At 39.6% G+C, this 19,412-nt stretch overlaps 1 long non-coding RNA gene across 1 annotated transcript in view; it reads left to right on the top strand.

The window, feature by feature from the left end:
* LOC122557700 (uncharacterized) overlaps positions 1-14,297 on the top strand; it is a 28,026-nt gene extending 13,729 nt beyond the window's left edge. The window contains exons 3-4 of the long non-coding RNA XR_006313915.2: positions 10,112-10,282; positions 13,481-14,297. This is a non-coding gene — a long non-coding RNA (uncharacterized LOC122557700). The remainder of the gene's footprint in view (positions 1-10,111; positions 10,283-13,480) is intronic.
* The last annotated feature ends 5,115 nt before the right edge of the window (positions 14,298-19,412 follow it).

The raw sequence follows: 19,412 nt of genomic DNA, 5'->3' as shown, positions 1-19,412 counted from the left end.
AACCGACCGACTCCCACAGCTACCTGGACTACACCTCCTCCCATCCTGCCCCCTGTAAAAACGCCATCCCATTCTCCCAATTCCTTCGACTCCGCCGCATCTGCTCCCAGGAGGACCAGTTCCAAAAACGCACAACCCAGATGGCCTCCTTCTTCAAGGACCGCAATTTCCCCCCCGACGTGGTCGACGATGCCCTCCACCGCATCTCTTCCACTTCCCGCTCCTCCGCCCTTGAACCCCGCCCCTCCAACCGCCACCAGGAGAGAACCCCACTGGTCCTCACCTACCACCCCACCAATCTCCATGTACAGCGCATCATCCGCCGTCATTTCCGCTACCTCCAAACGGACCCCACCACCAAGGATATATTTCCCTCCCCTCCCCTATCAGCATTCCGTAAAGACCACTCCCTCCGTGACTCCCTCGTCAGATCCACACCCCCCACCAACCCAACCTCCACTCCCGGCACCTTCCCCTGCAACCGCAGGAGGTGCAAGACTTGCGCCCACACCTCCCCCCTCACCTCCCTCCAAGGCCCCAAAGGAAACTTCCATATCCGCCACAGATTCACCTGCACCTCCACACATATCATCTATTGCATCCTCTGCACCCGATGTGGCCTCCTCTATATTGGGGAGACAGGCCGGCTACTTGCGGAGCGTTTCAGAGAACACCTCTGGGACACCCGGACCAACCAACCTAACCACCCTGTAGCTCAACATTTCAATTCCCCCTCCCACTCCACCAAGGATATGCAGGTCTTTGGACTCCTCCATCGTCAGACCACAACAAAACGACGGTTGGAGGAAGAACGCCTCATCTTCCGGCTAGGAACCCTCCAACCACAAGGGATGAACTCGGATTTCACCAGTTTCCTCATTTCCCCTCCCCCCACCCTGTCTCAGTCAAATCCATCAAATTCAGCACCGCCTTCCTAACCTGAGATCTTCTTCCCGACCTCTCCGCCCCCACCCCAGTCTGACCTATCACCCTCACCTTGACCACTTTCCACCTATCACATTTCCGACACCCCTCCCCCAAGTCCCTCCTCCCTACCTTTTATCTTAGCCTGCTGGACAAAATTTCCCCATTCCTGAAGAAGGGCTTATGCCCGAAACGTCGATTCTCCTGTTCCCTGGATGGTGCCTGACCTGCTGCGCTTTTCCAGCAACACATTTCCAGCTCTGATCTCCAGCATCTGCAGACCTCACTTTATCCATAATATGATGTATATTTAAAAAATTGACATTATTGGTTGAGAAAAGTTCGACTTAATTCACCTTCTACCATTCTGCTAGTTGCATAATATGAGAATGGAGTGGTTGATTAATCATGGTAACCAGTCTAAATTCATTAGTTGACAACTGGAACAGGCACTAAAATGGTGTTTAGTTTGTTTCTGTGTGTGAATTTGAGATAGCTTGTTGGGAAAGAAAATAAGTTGCATAAACATCATATTTCAATCTCCTTTAAGGGCTGTTTACAAGGATATTCTAAATTATGTATCTTGATAGGACTGATTAAACAAATGAAATCTCTTCTGAACTAAACCAGATGAAACCCATGATGTGCACTGTCAGTTGTTGTGACTGTGTAAGAGTTCTTCTAGTAGTGTGGGTCTGAAGGAACCTCTCTGTCAAAAGGACTGGGTTGAAGTCCTACCTGCTCCAGCCATGTGTCATAGCAGATTGCGAGTTATGCTTGAAATAGAATATTACTGTGACTACCTAGCGTTACATCTTGGGTTGCTTTAATTGACAGGTTCTCCTTCTTTCATCAAGCTTATTTCCAGTGTATTAGCATTTTCTGATTATAAGTGTTGCAAGGTGTGGGATGAAGAATATAGACAGTAGCAAAACATCAGTGAAAACTGAAGCCAATAGCCTCAGGTCTGAGGAAAATCTTCCCAAATGCCTATTAGGGTAGGAAACCTTCCATCCTTACCTATATGTAATCTCTAACCCACAATGGTGTTCTTCACTCTTGTTTATCCCTCTGAAGCAGCTTAACTAGCTGCCGACAAGCCTATTGTGAGATAGAATAACAAGCTGTAATGTGTCAAGTAGAAAGTACTTCAGTATGATTCTTCAGCTTCATGAAGAACAGTTGGGTCTTGTTTGTCAATTTTGTATGTGTGTCAGTTAGCAACCTTTCTGGATGTGAATAAGTGTCCATCTTGTATAACTAAGACATCCTATGGATTAACTATCAACACTTGCTTATTGGTTTTAGTTAGGCTAAGCAGTATTGAATGATGAATGTACATTCAGTTTGAAGTACTTTATATAGATTAAATTAGAAATTCCATATGAATGCACAGGAATTTGTTTTATTCTGGTTAATTGACATGGAAATCTATTAAATATTTATGAGTTGGTGAAATGAAACTTGCAAATCGAATGCAAATAAATTTAAATAGGCAAATTTCCAAGGAGATTTGGTATGGAATCTCTCTTCTCTTTCAGAAGAAAATTCACTATGAGTAACATTCCTTGATATTGAAGAAGACGGCAAAATGCAGTATGGTCTTGATCACGGGGGAAGCCCATTTTTGCTAGGAATAAGTGAAGAAATATCGAACACTAAATCCAGAATGCAACAGGTTAGAAATCTTGATTATTTTTCGATTATTTACTACTTGTCCAACCCAAAAGTGCAGTGTTCCTGCTCATTAAGTCATCCTCAAAACTCAATCAGGTTGAGTTATTTGTAGATTATAGTACTCAATTGTGCACGACTAAAGGCAAAAAAAGGCCACTTTGTTTACTTGACTCAGAAATAGAGTAATGTCAAGAGCCAAAATTTAAATTCAATGTATTTTAATTCAGAAAATTCAAATTTGCAGAGTTTCTGGATTGCCAGATACTTGAAAAATATAATGTAATATAACATGAATTGAGTGGTACATCATTCTTCAAATAATAGGTAAGTAATGCACTTGCACATAAGTATCTTAATGTGCAGTAAACTGTGTGTTGAAACCTTGATATCATGCAGAGTGGAGTGTACAGGTGTGCTTTGCAACTGATTAATCGGCACACAGTGAGGATGTCTGAATGAGTTTTCAAATATTGTGGCCACTTGATCTCAACGCAATAATGACAGTGTAGAAATGTGGAAATAGGATTCCCCCTTTATCTGAGTGCAGTCACAGGGCAATTACAATTTAATTGCATAGTAAGGGCAAGCATTGAAGCTCAAATTGCCTCACCCCTCCATTCCCATGTGTTGGTCATGGAAGGAAAAAGGGGAGAAAACTCTTTGAAAAGAATAAAAAATCTCATATTGAGGAAAATAAACGTAGTTGTAGTATCAGATTCAAATTACTTGAAATTGCACAGCATTGTATTGAAGATACCGAAACAGGCCATTTGATCCAACCAGTTCTTGTCTGTAATTTTGCTCTACCTGAGCATCCTCCTATCCTACCTTATCTAAGTTGGTCAGCAAAATCCTCTATTCACTTTTCGCTCCTACATCTATCTAGCTTCTCTTTAAATGTATCAGTATTACTCAATTTTCGAATAGTAAATTCCACATTCTCACCAATATTTTGGGTAAAGATGTTTCTTTGGAATTTTTCCATTTATAAAATTCATTCACAGGATATGAGTCTCTCTGGCTGGGTGAGCATTCATTACCCATCCCTAATTGCTGATAGTGTAGTCACATGTAGGCCAGACCAGGTAAGAATGGCAGTTTCGGTCCCTAAAGGATTTTCATGAGCCAGATAGGACTTTTCCCTGACAATTGACAATGGTTTCATGGTCCTCATGAGACTTTTAATTCCAGATTTTTATTGAATTCAAATTTCACCATCTACTGTGGCAGGATTTGAGCCCAGGGCCCCAGAGTATTTTCTAGTTCTCTAGGTTAATAGTCTAGTAATAAAACCATGAAGCCATCACCTCCCCATGGAGATTGATGACCATCTGATATAGATGGCCACTAATTTTAGCTGCTTGTGGGAAAATTCTCTGTGTCTACTCCATCAATACCGTTCATGAACTTAAAGATTTTTGTTAGGTGCTTCTTTAACCTCTTTTTTAAGGGAAAAGTAATCCAATTTATTCATCCTTTCCTATTAGGTTTAAGCTTGCAGTTATGATGTCATCCTACCAGATATTTTTATTCCTGCTCACCAGTGCTTCTGTATTCTTGAATAGAACTATTCACAACACTCCAAATGTGCCATAATCAAATTTTGCTTTGATACAAGATTTGCATAACTTCTCTATTTTTCAACTTTATTCCTCCAGAAATAAAACACAATGCTTTGATGGTTTTTGCTGTTGCTTTTTTTGACCTATTGTCTTGCTTTTTGAGATCTTTTATTTGTATTTTATTTGGGTTTGGTCTGCTCCCCATTTAGATTCTTGCATTCTAAATAGTATGTGACCTCTTCATTTCTCTGACCAAAATGAATAACCCTACACTTACCTCCGTTCCAAATAGCACCTGGCATTTATCAATCCTCCCAAAAAAATCAGAAGGTGCTGGAGAAACTCAGCAGATCTTGTCTCTCTGAGTTGAGAGAAACAAAGTTAACATTTACAGTCTGACTTGACTCTTCTTTAGAAGAAGAGTTATATTGGACCCAAAAAGATAACTCTGTTCCTCTCTCCATAGATGCTGCCAGACCTGCTGAGTTTATTCAGCACTTGCTGTTTTTATTTCAGATTTTGAGCATCCATAATATTTTACTTTCATCCACCTATCCCATTCTACTGTTCCAAGTTTCTAAATGAAAAGTCTTTCTGTATGGCATGTTCTAGAAATTTCATAGGAGGGAACAACTGTCTTGTGCTTAGCTACACTCCTTCATGCAATGTGTTTTCTTCTAAAGCTTCATCTTCCTTTCCATGCACAATGCTGTTTGAAAGATGGCAATAATTTCTCCAGGGCTCCTATTCCTCCACCAATACCATCCAAAATAAATACAATGGTGTGATCACTCTTTCTGGAATACTGCAGTGCACATAATAGCTGTTGGAATATCCAGTTAGTGCAATTTTATGGAATTAATTGTATGTGAAGCATTTTGAAATGTTTCTGCGAAAGATAAGGCATAAGTTGATAAGCAGCTTATAAAGTGTGTTCCCTTTCAAGTTGAAATTCTTTTTGCCGGTAAGGACAAGATGTTGCTAACTGACTGCACATATTCTATATTATACAAAATGAGAAACATCAAGTAATGGACTATAATCTATAGAACTAGACAAGTTCAGAAATCTTCTGTTAATCATTACACCTTTTCATATTATTCCAAGTATAATTTGTAGATTGTAACTACTGCCTTGTAACTTGGTGCTCAATACAAGTATTAGTCTTTTTGTCGGTTGTGGTTACTATGTCTTGTGGTATGAATAACACTTAGTCACTGGAAAACACAAATACAATTATTCAGAAAAACTTTCAAAAGTATTTTCTGTTAAATTGTACCTTTTGGAATGATTAGTTAAACAGAATTGTAACAAATATCCATACTGGAAAAAATTTTGAACAAAAATGATTTTCCTTATGACTGCCAAACTTCTCAAAAATTAACTCGACTTGTACAATAGTGGCAAAGGGACTTAAAAGATTGTACATATGTTGCAATTTCAGACTTTCATTATATTATTGGAAATTTCAAAAAAGTGGAAATAGTAAACAAATCACCATTAAAATATATATTAGCTTTGAAATGCCATGTCTTTACTCTTTTCATTTGTCAGCAATGTGCCAACAGCTAGACTTGGCATGCTATCACCCATTTTTAATAGGTTCATATAGAATCCTAAGATGATTCATGCTTAATGGTTTTATACTTTTGTGAATGTTCAAAAGATACAGACATGGTACTAATTGCAATGATTCATAATTACAATTGCGATTTCACTCATTTGGTGCCAAGGATGTAATAATTTTGTTTGGCTGTTACTACACAGTATTATCGAGCATTGCAGCGTATAATTTGACAGTTTAATACTAAACAAATACATTATGTCAGTCCTGGTGCATCATGTTGTATCCACATCTCAGAACACCAGTGCAGTAGTTGTGAAACATGTCTTTATCAAGCAGTATTATTTTTGAATGTCCTAAGTGCGATCACGTTTCTCATTTTGCTATCAACATGAATCCTAAGAAGCAATTAAATTGGCAAAGCTTGCCTTAAATCATGAGTGAGATAGTTAATCTATTTAAAAGGAGAAATGAAAAAGATGCATTTAAACAGAACAACTTAGGACATCTAGAAGCAGTCACGTACAAACATACAGATTAGGAGCAAATATAAGCCTTTTGACCTCTCGAAGGTGCTCCACCATTCAATAAAATCATGGCTGACCTGATTGCAGCTTCAACTCCACATTCCTGCTTAGCCCCAGTTTCCTTTGATTCTCTTGTTAGTCAATAATGAGGCCAATGAAGCATCATTTGTCATCAGCCGTTCTTTGCTTTGAAAATAATATCTTTTTCAGGATTACACATTTTTGCCATTCCTGCCATATGACTGAGCAGACTGTATATCTTTGGGCAAATAGAGCAGAACATCCTATAAGATACGGGGATTCAGAGTATAAAACTTTCTTCCTTTTCTTTCCTTCTCTGCTAGTGTGCTGCCCCATCAGTAGGGTGCTTGGACGCAAGGAATGATGCAACTTGGTGGACAATATGTTGCCATTTCAAATGATTGGTAGTAAGCTCCTCCCAGTCATTAATGTCAATGCTGCTGTGCTTTAAGGAGAGCATCAAAATGCCTTTGTAACATTTTCTTTGTTCTCCCTGGGAACACCTGCCATTTGAGAGTTGAGAAAACAGGACCTGACTGGCCAGATGCCTTCCCAGCCATCTGGACACAGTATCAAGTCTGTTGTAGTTGATTTGCACGAGCTTTGCCTGATTGTTTGTAGGGTCAGCTTGAAGAAGGACACTAGCAATTGTTCAATGAGCCTCCCATTGAATTCAGAAAATGTAGTGCAAGCATTGCTGGTGGAATGTCTCTTGCCTTCATGTGTCACTGATGCACAGTCACTGCTGTAATATAGAAGATGTGAAATATAATTTGCAATTATAAAGTGACCAGGTTTTTTTGATGACTTAGGTTCAGAGATAACTATTAGGCAGTGTACTGGGATGACTCTCCTATTCTTCTTCAGAATAGTACTGTGGGATCTGTTTTGTCCACCTGAGATGATTTGGTAAAATGTCTCATCTGAAAGACTCTGTGGTTTAGCAGGATGCTAAAGATACCTTGTCATCAAATGAATAGTAGTTGAGAATCTTCAAATTGACTGAGACACCAAAAAATAATTTCAATAACGCAATCTAATAAGATACATAAAATTAAAAAAATCTATTTGGCTGGAAAAATGTGTTTCAGAAATGTGTATTTCATGCAGCAAAAATATCTAACTCTTCAAATACAATATAATCTTTTGAAAATCTAATCACAGTATAGGTTTCATTATGGTGTAGGTTTGCTCGCTGAGCTGTAGGTTTGATATCCAGACGTTTCATTACCTGGCTAGGTAACATCATCAGTGGCGACCTCCAAGTGAAGTGAAGCTGTTGTCTCCTGCTTTCTATTTATATCTTTCTCCTGGATGGGGTTCCTGGGGTTTGTGGTGATGTCATTTCCTGTTCGTTTTCTGAGGGGTTGATAGATGGCATCTAGATCTATGTGCTTGCTTATGGCATTGTGGTTGGAGTGCCAGGCCTCGAGGAATTCTCTGGCATGTCTTTGCTTAGCCTGTCCCAGGATAGATGTTTGTCTCAGTCAAAATGGTGGTTTTTTTTTCATCCGTGTGTAGGGCTATGAGGGAGAGGGGGTCGTGTCTTTTTGTGGCTAGCTGGTGTTCATGAATCCTGGTGGCTAACCTTCTTCCTGTTTGTCCTATTTAGTGTTTGTGGCAGTCCTTGCATGGAATTTTATAGATGACGTTGGTTTTGTCCATGGGTTGTACTGGATCTTTTAAGTTTGTTAGTTTTTGTTTGAGAGTATTGGTGGGTTTGTGTGCTACTAGGATTCTGAGGGGTCTCAGTAGTCTGGCTGTCATTTCTGAAACTTCTTTGATATATGGTAAGGTGGTTAGGGTTTCTGGCTGTGTTTTGTCTGCTTGTCGTGGTTTGTTCTTGAGGAATCTGCACACTGTGTTTTTTGAGTATCCGTTCTTCTTGAATACTTTGTATAGGTGGTTCTCTTCTGTTTTTCGAAGTTCGTCTGAGCTGCAGTGTGTGGTGGCAAGCAAAGACACGCCAGAGAATTCCTAGAGGCCTGGCACTCCAACCACAACGCCATAAACAAGCACATAAATCTAGATGCCATCTATCAACCCCTCAGAAAATGAACAGGAAATGACATCACCACAAACCCAAGGAACCCCATCCAGGAGAAGGATATAAATAGAAAGCAGGAGACAACAGCTTCGCTTCACTTGGAGGTCGCCACTGATGATGTTACCTAGCCAGGTAATGAAACGTCTGGATATCAAACCTACAGCTCAGCGAGCAAACCTACACCCTAAACCTCAACCTGAGCTACAAACCTTCACAAACCTTGCGAGGTTTCATTACTTTGTTATACCCATCACTATTATGATATTTAAAGTAATAAAATTATTAAAATTGATAAGAATTTTAATTTAGGTGGATGGATGTTTAAATGTTCCTAATCACCCCAACATCAAAATGGGCTGTTTCTATTGTTATGGAACCTCTGAGTAGTTTCTCATTCAGTTAATATAATGTTTATACAGGATCCAGTTATCACTTGGCATAACAGACATGTGCTTTTTAAAATGCCAGATTGGGTTGAGAGTTCATTATCATTATAACAGGCATGAGCCTTCCTATTTACAGAACCTGGTCCAAACATTCACCATTGATGAAACTGTTCAATGTGAAACATGTCCTACTTGATGGGTCACAGTTTTGTCTAGCCCCAGGGGCACAAGAGAAGTGGGGTTTTGTTTAACAACCAGCTTCATGTCAATATTGTTAAATCTTTTTTCTGAGTGAGTCATCTGATTGACAAAAGATACGATGTGTGATCTTCCGGTCTGTATATAACATCTTAAAACTATATATAGTTTTTACTCTATTGCATATCAGAATACAAGATAGCAAAGAAAGGACAATAACTGTGACTTCTTTGGTGTAATAACACACAAAAAAATAATCTGAAGAGTTATCTTCTGTTATTAAAATATGCCAATTATATAAATCCAACACAACGATGAGTTCTTCTCTACACTAGTATTCTTGCTCAGTACAAGCAAGAATACAAGTGTAGAGCAGCCTAACTAAGCTAATCTGAGAAATTCAACTTAATTACAGGCAACTGCTCATTTTCTGATTGTGTGAGGAATACATGATACAGGCCAGTAAAATGATCAAAGTATAGATGATTTAGGGGAAGCTAGGTAAAAAGGAACAGGTGAGTGTGTGGATGGGATGAAATGACATAACTGGAGTGGGAAGAGACCTGTTTTGAAGTATAAGCATTGACATATGGATGAGTATCTGAGTTACAAATTCGATGTAAGATGGTACCATAGATTAATAGAAGCATAACTGGTTGGAAAGAAACAAAAGGTAGAATCTACCTGAAATTGTGACAGATGGACAGCTTGTTTACTACAATAGAAATACCTTGTTTTTAAGTCCTTGTGCTACAATCCATGTAATGATTCATGAAGTGGTTCAATCAAAGACAATATAAACCTTCATGTCATTTCAGATCAAGACAATTTCTGCCATATTCGCCAATGAGATGAAATTTGCAGTGTTGAATGCATAGAACAACATTAAGGGACATATTCAATGCTTGACTGCAGTTTTGCATTTAAGTTTATTCCTTGAATTGGAAATTTATTAGGAATATTTTTCTTTTGTTTCTTAGTTACAGTTTGGATTAGTGTTTTGCGTGATATGCAGATGGAATTTATTTATCACATTTCTGTCTGTACGTGTTCCTTTTACTTTGATTTGCAAGCTACTAAATGTGCTGCACAACAGTGTAATAACCAAAGCAACATAAGATTGCAGTCACTTACAATGAACTTTGATTATCCAAAATTCTTTTAGTAAACCCAAACATTTCTCTTTTGTTCTTTAAATGTTGTAGGTGTGTTGATTGAAAATGCATAAGATAAAATCCACGTAGAAGAGGATACAATCCATGGGCTACATCAAGCTTGATGGACATTTCTGAACCAGTTCCACATTTACATACTGCATTGCATCTAAACTGTTCAACTGCAAGTTTCAGCACTGAGAAGAAATTTATTCTGTAAAGGTAGATTTTTGTACAATTCTCACAGGGTTCTACTGATTCCAGAAATGTTACACTATCTTGATCAAGGATTCTTTGGGACATTAGTGAAATTATTTATTAAAGAAAAATACAGAAAACACAGAAGAAGATATGTGGCTAATTCTTCAGTTGTAGCCATCTATTCTAACATATTGTTTTCAGCTTATTTTTCCTAATTTGTCTAATTCGATGTAGTCTTTGTTTCAATAACTAGGTACAACCATGTTATAATAACTCCATGTGGAAGCATCTCTTTAAACTTTCCCTTTCTTTGCAATAGAAATAATCACCTCTCTCCCACTCTATCCACCAGTTGACACAATGTTTCCTTTCCAACATTTGAAAGCTTCCATCAGATTCACTCCATTCCATTAAGAATCTTACTATTTGGAGTACACTTCCTTTCATTGTTAATTGTCCTAAAATGTACCAGCTCACATTTTTCTGCACTGAGCCCCGATATCTGCCATTCGTCAGCACACTCTGCTATACTATGTCCACTAGCTATCTCTAACATGCGTTCTCATTTATTTAAATCCTTTATTAGGTTATAATCATCCAGCTTCAATATAATTCTTTGTGAATTACAGAAAAAAACAGTGTACAGCACCACTATCAACATGCTACTGATCCAAAACCATTCAGATATCCCTCCTCTGTATTTTGTCCCCCAGTTATCTCTTGGTTCATGTAGTTCCATTGCCTTTTGATATTATGTTTCTTAATTTAAATGGAATATTATTGATATTAACATTCTGTAAATTACTAAACATACTGAACCTTCATTTCCTTTACCTATAAGTTTTCCAACTGCCTTGAAGAACTCAGTTAGTCATGCATGACCTGACTCATCAAATCTTTTCTGTCTATCCTTCATTAGCCACAACTAGCTAAACTTTTGTGAATTTCATTCAGTGTTTCAGACTCCAAAATTTACACATGCCAATTCTCAAATGTCCTGGCATATTCTTTTTCCATTTCTCAAACAGTGATGTGATACTCAACATCTTCCAGGCTTGGCTTTTGACACAGCTCACATTTTATAATTTTGGTCAGTCTTTCCTTTAACTTCTGTGTATTCACTCAATATTCTGGAACATCCACCAGCTATGCTATGTGTTATTTTCTGTCCCATTGGGGTGGCATGGTGGCTCAGTGGTTAGCAGTACCGGTTCACAGGGCAAGGGATCTGGGTTCAATTCCACCCCTGGGCAAATGTCTGTGTGTAATTGCACATTTTCCTCATGTCTGTTTGGGTTTCCTCTGGATGCTTCAGTTTCACAGTCCAAAGCTGAGCAGGTTAGATGAATCAGCCATGAGAAATGTAATGTTACTGGGAGGGGGGAATGGTTGGTCGAGGTGGCTCTTCAGAGGGTCAGTGGGGCCATAATAGGGTGGCACGGTGGCACAGTGGTTAGCGCTGCTGCCTCACAGCACCAGACACCCGGGTTCAATTCCCTCCTCAGGCGACTGACTGTGTGGAGTTTGCACATTTTCCCCGCGTCTGCGTGGGTTTCCTCCGGGTGCTCCGGTTTCCTCCCACAGTCCAAAAATGTGCAGGTTAGGTGAATTGGCCATGCTAAATTGCCCATAGTGTTAGGTGAAGGGGTAAATGTAGGGGAATGGGTCTGGGTGGGTTGCGTTTCGGCGGGTTGGTGTGGACTTGTTGGGCCGAAGGGCCTGTTTCCACACTGTAAGTAATCTAATAATGAGCTGAATGGCCCATTTCCACACTGTAGGGTTTATATGATTAACTATTTTAATATATTGGTAGGTACTTGTACAGTTCCACTTTCAGTCTTTTCTATAAAAGACAATGGGAGGAATATTTATTCAGGATCTCTGTTATCCCTTTCTCCCTGAGTAAAGATGTTTCTTTGCTCTTAGATGTTCTGTTCCTTGATTGTCCTAACACTCTTAGTTACTTAGAAAGTCCTTGTTATTTTTCTCCACATTCAGCAGTAGACTTTATGAATCCTCTGCCTTAGCCCTAATTATATCATTTTCTTCCTATTTTACATCTTCTATGGTTATCACTTATTACCCATATTTTTATGTCACTTTTAAAGTGTTTTTGCTGTAATTGTATGTAGAATCCCAACCTCTGACACATTTTTATTGCTTAAAATCAGAACATAGTTCACCAGTGCCTTATCTACTCCATATTTAAATATCTCCAACAGCTGATCTGTGTTTAATCTGCTATTTTTCCAATCAATTAATTTGTGTCAGATCCCTTTTCATTCCACGGAAATTAACTCATTTCCAGTCCACCACCCGTACTGCTGACTCCTCCTTTAACTATTCCATGCAAAACTAATTAGGCTATTGTCACTATTTCCTTAGTGTTTTTCTACCTTCAGGTGACTTAAATCTCTGGCATTGTGGCCCAGTACCATCTTTAACAGTGCTTTCTGCAACGTTGTATTCAGAATACTAGTTAATGACACAACCCTGGATGAATTCTAAGAAGCCATCACCTCTAAGGATCAGTTCCTGTTACTACTTACAGATATTTATAGCCAAATATATTTGTTTTGTCCGATTGTAAAAGTAGTCAATGGATGAAAGTATACTCTAGGAGCTTAGGGTGAAAATGGAGGAAATTATGCCATCAAATAACTACAAGTTATGGCAACAGCAAAGAAGTGGAAACGAAAGGGTTAATGTACATGGTCTTCAGTGGTTACTAGGCAACCCGACTAGAGGGAGCTACAGAGTTATTTTCTAATCGTTACACAGGTTCTTACTGAATTCAGTCGATACTAAGATGCCTGAGAAAGCTTTGTCTTTTCGGAGGAGGCATTTCTCTCATTTTTGATGACTTTGTAATACATGCATATATTAATAATAGAATGTTATTGATTCCGGGGCTTTCAACATTTTTAGATTTACACCTTAATTGAATCCCAGTTAGGTGCAGAAACCTCACCTCTTGAATTTTATATCATCTATAACCTGTAAAATCAGAATGTCTTGCAAAATTTAGAGAGTTGAAGTGAGGGATGTTCAATGACTTGACAGACAAAAATAGTGTGCTGTTCAGTGATAAAAGTTATGGAGCTCTATTTAAAGATCTTTTCAAAATATATTTGATTTATATCTTTGCCTTGTCTTTGCAACCAATTCATTTTCATATGTTTAATCTTAATGCTACCTTTGCCATCTATGTATCCCCAGCAGAGAAGCTGAGCAGATGACCCGCTATAAGGATGTCTGCTAACTCCACTCCATAACCAGGTGCACCAGAGCAAACCAGGTTGACTTGCCCTCAATTATCCCACTCTGCAGGAGAAGGGCCTTCGCTCAGCTTGATGCTTTCTGCTGATGACCCAGCTCAGATTGAGCATCTCAACATGAAGGGAAATTGCAGGTGTGAATCAATGTCCTGCCATTCTGTGCCACAATGCTGTCACCTTTCGATGAAGTTGCAGCTGAATTCACTGGAATTGTTGGAAGGAACATCTTAATATGTCTAAGCTTTTATGGGCAGCTCACAAACACAGAAAGACTTCAAAGAAGCAGACAGGCTGGGAGACACTTCAGAGCCAATGGTGAAAAAGAAGGGACAAGCACAGGGAGAAATGTGAAATCATTACTGTCACAAAATCAATTTTGTAAACATTAAGTTTACTTAAAACAATGCTTACAATACATAAAACATAGAACATTACAGCGCAGTACAGGCCCTTCGGCCCTCGATGTTGCGCCGCCCTGTCATACTAATCTGAAGCCCATCCCACCTACACTATTCCATGTACGTCCATATGCCTGTCCAATGACGACTTAAATGCACTTCAACTTGGCGAATCTACTACCGTTGCAGGCAAAGCATTCCCTAACTACTCTCTGATGACTTCAAATGACTTAAGTATATTCTGAATCTGTATTGTACCTGATATACTATCCGACATTGTTAAGTATATTTTCACTTGTTGAAGGAGCATGAAATATATATTTCACAAACTTTAATATTTCAACACTGTTGCTGGCTGTAGATTCAAATCCTGCTTCCCATCCTACCAACAAATTGCCAATCTCAAAGCCAAAACAAAGTGATCAATGAGATGAGGAGCTAATTCAAGAAAGATTGAATATGAGATGTAAAGTTACCACCAGGCTGGGTTAAATGACTTCTGGCTGATAATTTAGGTGCTAACTTTGGGTAGCATTCTCAACTCTGAGTCAGATGTTCACAGATTCAAAGCATCACTCAATGGTCTTGAGTGCTCAGCCTAGGTAGAGTCAGGACTGAAGGAGTGCTTCACAGTCTGATTTTCACTGATGCATTACATCAAGGTCCAAGTTACCTGCTCAAATGGATGTAAAAGATTTCATTGCATTATTCGAAGAAGAGTCCACTCAATATCTTCAACTGATACTAGTGACAAAGTATCTGGTCATTGATCACATTGCTCTAGTGAGTGCGTCATGGGAAAATTAGCTGCTGTTTCTCTCCTTTGCAACAGTGATTACTCTTCAAATTATTTCATTTGTTATTTTAAACAGTTTGGGAGGCCTTGAGATTGTAAAAGGCGACTGGAAAGCCAGAGAGACCCTGCATTGTCATATAAAGTGGTACACAGACAGTGGCAGTCTTTCCCTGTGATCAAGGATACTGGGGGTGGAAGTTGCATCTACTAACTAAAAGCTGGGAGCAGTATTGAACTGCAGAGAACTGGGGAGGCGGTGGCTGCTGCTGATGCTATAGCCATCCAGGACATCAGATCGCCTCTGCATTCTAGGTCATGGGTGAGTGATGGTGGGAGTAGCTACACAGTGGGAGTCCCAGGGGAATGGCGAAGGAGGCCAGCAGCAGGGGTGGTGACTCTCAGCAGGCACCCATTCCTCAACTTGGCTTCCTTGATCAGGGGCTGGATGTCTTTGAATGAGATTCGCCCCCCCAGGAGCTCCAAGTAATCTTGTTAGAGTTTACTTATTGTACTCCCTATGTCTGCCGCTGTGTTAATACCAGTGGCAGCAAAATGATGCTCTAAATTGAACGTTAATTGCCCAACTAAAGGCCTCAATGGTGAGTGAGAAATGCCAACCAAGTGCCTTTTTGTCATGGAGTTCATCAGGTGGCATCATGAATATGGCAGGGCCATGAATGACCACTCTCTTGCTCGATTAAATGCCTTCCTAACATTAATAGGGGCACAACATTCACTTCTGCTCCTTGTGAGGGATGAAACATGCCATCACTGAACTGAAAGTGGAATGTGACTAGGACATTGGGGCTCCTGTTTCCTTCTTAATTTTAGCGAATGAAGTACGTGTTAAGGTGTGGTCAGTGTCGAACATAGGGATTGTGGCAATCAATTCGCATAAGCAAGTTACCATAAACAGGCTTCGTTTTTGAGATTTTATTTGAGGAATAAACCTGGATAAACCTGTGGGAGGCAGGCAGGATCTTAGCTTAACATCTCATTCAAAGAGTGATATCTACAACACTGTAGCAATGGAACAACAGTTTGGGGTCTCTGGAATTGCTCTTGGACCCACAGATTTATGATTCAGAGGCTCATACAGAGACTCATGTCAGAGAAGAAGAAAGATTTTGTGATTTTATCAGTAGACCAGGTTTTAGAGGCATAGTCTCATAGAGATCCACAGCACAGAAAAAGACCCTTCCATCCATCCAGTCTGTGCTGCTCAAAACAATCACCTAAGGATTTTAATCCAATTTTCCATAACTTGGCTCATAGACTTGTGTGGAAATGTGTTGCTGGAGAAGCGCAGCAGGTCAGGCAGCATCTAGGGAACAGGAGAATCGACGTTTCGGGCATTAGCCCTTCTTCAGGCTAATGCCCGAAACGTCGATTCTCCTGTTCCCTAGATGCTGCCTGACCTGCTGCGCTTCTCCAGCAACACATTTCCATCTCTGATCTCCAGCATCTGCAGACCTCATTTTCTCTTCATAGACTTGTGTGCCTTGGCACCACGAGTATACATTTAAATACTTCTCAAATATTATGATGATTTCTGCCTCTATCACCCATACAAGTTAGCAACAAAAATGGAAAATAACACTGATTGCATTTGCAGCTTTCTACAGAACTGTGGTGGTTTTCTATGCAACTATTTTCAATCTTTGGAAATTTGGTTCAGCACAGTTTCCTTTCCAAAGGATCGGGAACTTCTGTGGGCAAGATAAGCATAGCAACCAAACAGATTGAAGAATTCTTACTGAGCCGTGCAAAGAGTAAGCTGAGAAGTGTAAGAATATTTAATTCAAATTAAAATTATGTACAGCGGGAAAGATAAATGGAATTAAGTGAAGAGATAAAAGAGACAGATCAAGAAAGTAAAATCCGACCTATGTTTTTAATCTCTAACAATAATTAATATCTGAAGGAACAAGATCCCACTCTTATAAAAGTAATCATTTCAAGACCTGAGTGATTGGCAGTAATTAAGAAGGATAAGGATGTTAATAATTTACTGTAGAATGGACAAGCCTTAACTTTTTTCTGTAGTATTAAATGGGTAAGTACATCAAGTTACCGGTCTTCATGTGATTGAAAATATTCCTGTTTTGACTGAAACAGTGATTCTCCTGCTCCTTGGATGCTGCCTGACCTGTTATGCTGCTCAAGTGCCACACTTTTCAACTCTGATCTCCAGCATCTGCTGCCCTCACTTTCTCCTAGATTGAAAAATATTAGCAAACTACAGTTTTGCAAAGTTCATGGAAGGGCAAGTAAAATTGTACTTCAACTTCCTGATTTCTGTATTGCTTGTAGATTTATTGAGAATAGCAATGAATATTCACAGCCCAAATAGTATTCCAATCACAAAGCCTGGGCAATTACATATTTCAAAAAATGTTGGGTAATAAAATGTACAACTGCATCAAAACATCGATTTTTCAAAAGTGCAACAAAAAATGAAAATAAATAGCCTGCATTTGTTGCCAATGCAACAGTCAATGAACATATAGATGCAATGCTTCTGACATCACTGCATTTCACCAGACACTTTGCAATTAAACCTTTTAGGAGAACACCACAAAAGTTCATCCAGAAAAATCAGGGGTGGCACGGTGGCTCAGTGGTTAGCACTGCTGCCTCACACTGGCAGGGACCTGGGTTCAATTCCAGCCTTGGGCAACTGTCTGTATGGAGTTTGCACATTCTCCCTGTGTCTGTGTGGGTTTCCTCTGGGTGCTCCGGTTTCCTCCCACAGTCTAAAGATGTGTAGGCCAGGTGAATTGGCCATGCTAAATTGCTCGTAGAGTTAGGTGCATTAGTTAGGGGGAATGGGTCTGGGTGGGTTACTCTTCGGAGGGTTGGTGTGAGCTAGTTTGGGCCGAAGAGCCTGTTTCCACACTGTAGGAAATCTAAAATCACTGACAAATGCATTGAAGCAACTAATTCACCCATATTCTCCACTCAAATATGTCGACACGTAGACAGTGTTTTATGCATAAGAATGAAAAAGTTTAATTGAGGGACTTGGGATATACCTTGTAATGAACAAATCAGCAAGTGGAGAGGAGAATTTAGCTATGAACAGAATGGTGAGTGTAATGGTGACCTGGGTAGCGAGCGGTGAGGAGAATGATGTTGTAGGTGGTGCAGCAAAAGGACTGGAAAATGGTTTTGTGACCAACAAAGCAGCAACACTGGCCACACTACTATGGTTTTGGTTCTGTTGCAGTGATGTCATACAATGATGACATCAAATGCATTAACTTCCTTTTCTTGTGCATCAGGAGGAGATACAGCAAAATACATAATGTTCATGGGATGGCCATTTTATAGTGGCAAGTAAAAATTTGAATCAGAGTTTTTAAAAATGCAAGTCATCAAACATCAGAATATTAAAGGAAATTATTCCTTTATTTGATGTAGGTGTCACTGGCAAGGTCAGGATTTGTTGCCATACCTAATTGTCATGGAATTGAATAACTGCTACACCATTCAAAAGACACCCATGCTGTTGTAGATATGGAGCCATACATAGGCCAGAATGATAAGGATGAGATACTTCCTTTCCCAAAAATGGTATAATGAACTAGATAGGTTTTTATAACAATCAATTCCAGTTTCATGGCTTTCATTACTGAGATTAGCTAATATAATACATCTATGTTGGGTTCAGGCAATGCAGAGCCCCTTTCAATTATGCTGTTCTCACCCCCTTCTATTGCACACCACCTAATTCTGAAAGAGAGATGGAGAATGTCCAAGATTGGGTTTTACTGTGTCCAGGAATGCAGAGACAAGTGGGTTTGATTGTTCAATTAATTTATTGTCACGTGTACTGAGGTACAGTGAAAAGCTTTGTTTACCGAGCAGTCCAAGTAGATCATAGTCCAAGACCAGTATTAGCAAGATCAGCATTATTTGAGTCTAGAGATTCTATTCATCAGTTTAATAACGGCGGGGAAGGACCTGTTCCTGAACCTGCTGGTGTGTGTGATCAGGCTTCTGTATCTTCTACCTGATGAAACAGGTTGTAGGAACTGGATGTAGGTTTGCTCGCTGAGCTGGAAGGTTCATTTCCAGACGTTTCATCACCCTACTAGATAACATCTTCAGTGGGCCTCTGGGTGAAGCACTGCTGATAATTCCTGCTTTGTATTTATATGTTTGGGTTTCTCTGGGTTGGGATGTCATTTCGTGTGGTGATGTCATTTCCTGTTCTTTTTCTCAGGGGATGGTAGATGGGGCCTAACTCAATGAGTTTGTTGATAGAGTTCCAGTTGGAATGCCATGCTTCTAAGAATTCTTGTGCGTGTCTCTGTTTGGCTTGTCCTAGGATGGATGTGTTGTCCCAGTCAAAGTGATGTCCTTCCTTATCTGTATGTAAGGATACATGTGAGAGAGGGTCATGTTGTTTTGTAGCTGGTTGATGTTCCTGTATCCTGGTGAATAGTTTTCTGCCTATTTGTCCAATGTAGTGTTTGTTACAGTTCTTGCACGGTATTTTGTAAATGACATTGGTTTTACTTGTTGTCTGTATAGGGTCTTTCAAGTTCATTAGCTGTAGTTTTAGTGTGTTGGTGGGTTTGTGGGCTACCATGGTGCCAAGGTCTGAATAGTCTGGCAGTCATTTCCGAGATGTCTTTGATGTAGGGGAGAGTGGCTAGGGTTTCTGGATGCGT

The sequence above is a fragment of the Chiloscyllium plagiosum genome, unplaced genomic scaffold (genome assembly GCF_037043375.1).
Source record: "Chiloscyllium plagiosum isolate Xiang-an unplaced genomic scaffold, Cpla_swu_hap1 HiC_scaffold_18, whole genome shotgun sequence".
In the NCBI taxonomy this organism is placed as follows: Eukaryota; Metazoa; Chordata; class Chondrichthyes; order Orectolobiformes; family Hemiscylliidae; genus Chiloscyllium; species Chiloscyllium plagiosum.
This window is presented reverse-complemented; position numbering and strand designations above follow the sequence as displayed.